Below are 5,210 nucleotides of genomic sequence, written 5' to 3'. Positions count from 1 at the left end.
AACCTCCACATGTTCATCCTTTCACTCCAACCTTTACCCCTTGCCTTATAGGTCAGATCCTGTCCCAACCCCAACCCTTATTCTAACCCCAATCCACACTAGGGACTGGAAGGACACCAAAACCAACCCGCCGATCTCTGTAGAGTAGTGGTGAGAGCATTGGACTCCCAACCAGGAGACCAGGGTTCAAGAGCCAGTGGGGATGACTTTATGGGACTATACCCCAAACCTCCACACGTTCATCCTTTCACTCCAATATTTTTATCCCTTACCTTGTCCAGAAACAGAAGTTGAACCAATTGCAGCAAAATAGCTAACGTTACACGTACCTGCTTTATCCACTGACCGCTACCATTATTGTTATGGAAGCTGCTGCTAGTTGTTGTGAGCTCATGAGCTAACTGGCTATCCTGCTCTTATTGTGCTGAATTAGCATTGGAAGCATTGGAACTAATGTGTCCAGGCGACAAGACCTATCTTAATCTATCAGAAATTATTTAATGTCATTTCAATTCACAGCTATTTCAGTGGCGTGACTAGCTTCTGTCCTACCAGTCCTGAACAGAAACAAGCCAGCCACGCACATAAGCCAGGCTGGACCTGGCCTGGTTTGGACTTCATGAATGGGACATGGAATCAACTGTCACTCAAAAATAGTTGTTTACACAAAGTTCTATTGATTATATTAGATTCAACATTGCACCGTAGCCTACTGGAACATCCAGAAGCTGTTAGGCTAGCAATGAAATGCAGTTAACATCATGAATAGCATTTTTTTTCTGAAACCGGTGTCTTTACAATCCAATGACATGTTCCTTTGCATCTACTTTAAACTAAACGATTCCACGGATTTTACAAATTTTGAATGTTTATTTACGAAGATATTGGGCTTCTTTTTTTTCACGTCACCGGCAGCTATGTTTCATATCCCTGCCTCGGTTCACAAAGCATTATGTGAGTTTTCATCTACCCTCGGTTTCAAGTCAGCATCTTGAAACCCTCGTTTTGGAGGGCTGTTTGAACGTCCACTAGCCCTCTATATGCTGCCTAGCCCTAGAAGCTAAAAGGAATGGGACACACTACCCTACGCGTGAACGCACAAAATGTAGGGGTAGGGCCAAGGGCTAGGGCTAAGGGGGGTATTGAGATTGGGCCTAAACTAGAGGGCCAGGAGTGGAGAGGGACTGGAGTGACGTGGGATTAGTGAGGGACTGGTGTCTAGAACTAGGGCTGGGAGGAATCAAACCAACATGGAAGACAAGACAACGAACACAAGACCAAACACACAAGGAGGCAGAACAAAACCTGCTGACAACGTGATCAAAGTGTACAAAAGTCTCTGGGGGAGTGCAGGGACAGTCACTGGGAGGGGAGGTGCTCAGGGACAGTCACTGGGAGGGGAGGAGCTCAGGGACAGTCACTGGGAGGGGAGGTGCTCAGGGACAGTCACTGGGAGGGGAGGAGCTCAGGGACAGTCACTGGGAGGGGAGGAGCTCAGGGACAGTCACTGGGAGGGGAGGAGCTCAGGGACAGTCACTGGGAGGGGAGGTGCCCAGGGGGGGGGGGGGGGGGGGGGGGGGCACAGGGGGTGAGCAGGGCGAGCCGGGGAAGGCAGGGCATTGTTTGGGAGGCCTATACACGGTTACTGCCAGAACTGGGGGCTGGCATTTTAAGACAATAGCGTGGTATTCAAAAGAGGTAAAATCATCAAAGGAGATGGTCCTGCAGCTGAGGGCATCTGTAGCTATGGTGGCAGTTCCTCCACCTTTTTTCCCGCTTCTGATAGATAGAAAAAATGCCAGGTCTCCGTGAGGGGCAGGGAGTCCAGGTCTATGGTGATGGGGCGCTGGTGAGATGGAGCTGGTGTAGCCCGACCCGCGGGTACAGGAGGTTTATGTTTGGCAGTAGGGTGGTTGAGACGGGTCAGGCTTACCCCACATCAGATGCTGGATGATCTCAGCGTCAGGTCCATATTCATACCGAGCAGACGGGCACCTGACCTGCTAGGATGAAGGCCGTCCCTGGCGAAGAGGTCCGAGCGGTTCAAGAAGGTGGTGAAATTATTTATGAAGGGAAGCTTCAACTGGCAGCAGTAGCCTTTCAGCCAGATGTGGAGCTGACAGATCCTACTATATTTGGCATCACCATACTGGGGAGAGGAGAACGGGCCAGAGATGATGCAGGTCTTTCCTGACGCCTGGGCAGTGGAGATCAGGTCCTTGAAATCCTCCTTCAGCCGCTCAGACTGCTGGAGCTTGATGTCATTTGTTCCGACATGGATGATGATATATGAAGCCAGGGGATAATCCGCGAGGAGTGATTGGACAACAGTCCTGATGTCCGAGACCTTAGCTCCTGGGAAACAGCAGGTCCGGGCTTTCAGGACCACTACATGGCGCACCATGGATGATCCGATGACGAGCACAGATGGGGGGCGGGATCAGCGGCGGGCCCACTGGGCTTAGGGGGCCTCCTTGGCTGCCTCACACCTGAAGGCCAAGTGGCAGCGGGTGGGGGCCGGGGGTCCCCTCGGTGAACTGGACTGTGCTCAGGCTGGGGAGCAGGCTGATTAGCCTGGCTGTTATGCCGCTTGCCAATCAGAAAGGCGTGGGTGGGCTGCGGAGGACTGGTAAGGTACTGAGCAGGGCAGGGTGTGAAATGAACCCCAACAGCAGGGAGCCGGACGGTGGAGCTGATGATGCTAGTATCTTTGGACCTCTTGGATACAGGCTCGGCCAGCGGAGCAAAGCTATTCCTCAGCTGGAGGGTGTCGTCGTCGGAGGGTTGGGAGACGACCCTGGAGGTTTCCCTTCCTCATTTCCTCCTAACAGGGGTCCAAGGAGTGGAGCTTGAATGATTAGGTCTGGCTCCGAGAGGGGGCCAGAACTCCTCACCCTGGAGGAAACCAAAATCCACATCCCCACCCCCGGACGCCGCCGACGGTGGAGCAGTGGGAGGCAGGACGCTGACGTCTGGGTCAGGTAGCAGTGAGTCCAGGAGTTGTTCGGTTTGGTGTATAGAGTGTAGGGTAGAGATCCTACCTTCCAACTCTGAGATTTTTAGGCTGCGCTGAAGGCAACCCGAGCAGTCTGGGACGGCAGGGTGTGGAGCCATCGCAAGACTGGAGAAGATAGAAATTGTAGTTTCATCACCTCCTTTTGTAATTTACCACCTCCCTCAACCTTTCACATAGCTGTGCTAACCTAATTCATGACAGGATGACCTCCTGGAGGTCAACACACCTAGACGTTGTCTACTCCAGAATAACCATCCTTTGTCCCTTTGTCCCTAAAAGAAATTACCGCCTTTTCTCATGTCACGTGTCTGTATTCTCGACCCCTGTTGATGACGCCTGCCATTTAATATGACGTACAATGGGTTAGCCAATCACATCCTGGAAGTGCCATACCTGCGTTTTGCTTGAATATAATGGTGCGTTCCAGGCAACCCGTAACTCGTGTTTTTCCGACCTCCTACACGTGAAAATGCTCTGGAATGGCAGTCAAACCCGTAACTTCCCACCCGGCAACTGGGAGTACATCGATCTGTACGAGTTCACGGGTGGGAAGTTACGGGTTTGACTGCCATTCCAGAGCATTTTCACGTGTAGGAGGTCGGAAAAACACGAGTAACGGGTTGCCTGGAACGCACCATTAACCTCTTTGAGCGAATCTTGGCAAATCCTTTTTGACTAGATCAGTTAAAATCCATTACAAAGATGAGATAGCTTAGCCAGCTAAATAAACAGCACAGGGCAGGGGGTAGAGGGTAGCCTAATAAACAGCACAGGGCAGGGGGTAGAGGGTAGCCTAATAAACAGCACAGGGCAGGGGGTAGAGGGTAGCCTAATAAACAGCACAGGGCAGGGGGTAGAGGGTAGCCTAATAAACAGCACAGGGCAGGGGTAGAGGGTAGCCTAATAAACAGCACAGGGCAGGGGGTAGAGGGTAGCCTAATAAACAGCACAGGGCAGGGGTAGAGGGTAGCCTAATAAACAGCACAGGGCAGGGGGTAGAGGGTAGCCTAATAAACAGCACAGGGCAGGGGGTAGAGGGTAGCCTAATAAAGAGCACAGGGCAGGGGGTAGAGGGTAGCCTAATAAACAGCACAGGGCAGGGGGTAGAGGGTAGCCTAATAAACAGCACAGGGCAGGGGGTAGAGGGTAGCCTAATAAACAGCACAGGGCAGGGGGTAGAGGGTAGCCTAATAAACAGCACAGGGCAGGGGGTAGAGGGTAGCCTAATAAACAGCACAGGGCAGGGGTAGAGGGTAGCCTAATAAACAGCACAGGGCAGGGGGTAGAGGGTAGCCTAGGTCGGGACTTACTCGCGAGGACCTCAGAGCAGGTCCGTGTCGGTGAGAGTAACGTTAGCTTAGCTAGTAGCACAGGCGGATCAGGCTAGGAGAGAGACTTACCGACGAGGCCCAGAGAACTGGGCCTATTGCGGTGAGAAGACGCTTCAAACGGCAGAACAGCCCTGTTTGCTTGTATGTAGATGTAATAATCCCAGAGCCGCAGAGGGAGAAAGCCCGGTGGCTGTAGGCTAGATGTAGCTATCTCTAGCTGGCAACACGCAAATAGAGCTTCCCCTTACGGTTAAATTCACCCGATTGTTAAAATAATTGCTGAATTAAAATAAGAGGATAAAAACCACCAATCTGTGAAAACCGATCGCAAATAGATGGTTTAATACAAATTTAAAACAGCAAACTTCGACGGAGCTTTTCGGCAGCAAAACAAATCTCCAGCTTTGTGGCATCATTAGTTGATCTAACCAACACATTACACAGCCATAGTAGAAAGATGGAACATATAGTGACAATATTATGAAACACCTATAGTAGATTAATAAAAAAATAATGTACTGTACAGCATACACAATAACTGTAACCCTAATCCTAGATGAGATATTTATATTGAAGCCACTGACTATCATATCCACAATAGTTGGCAGGGACCATGGTAGGACGGGGTGGGGGGGGTCAGAGGGGGACACAAGCCTTGTTGAAGAGGCTGATGGCCGTGGGGGAGAATCTGCCTCGGTGGCGTGCAGACGTGGGCCTGATGGACCGCAGCCTCCTGTCTGAGGGGAGTAGTATGAAGAGATTATGGCCGGGGTGGGAGGGGTCGTTGTCTGTCAAATCTGCAGTAGAACTCATTCAGGTCGTTGGCCAGGCGTGAGCTTGGGGGGATTTGGGTTTATAGTTGG

Source organism: Borostomias antarcticus (genome assembly GCF_949987555.1).
Source record: "Borostomias antarcticus genome assembly, contig: scaffold_152, whole genome shotgun sequence".
Taxonomy (NCBI): domain Eukaryota; kingdom Metazoa; phylum Chordata; class Actinopteri; order Stomiiformes; family Stomiidae; genus Borostomias; species Borostomias antarcticus.
The sequence above is the reverse complement of the archived record's forward strand: the minus strand, read 5'-3'. Positions refer to the sequence as shown.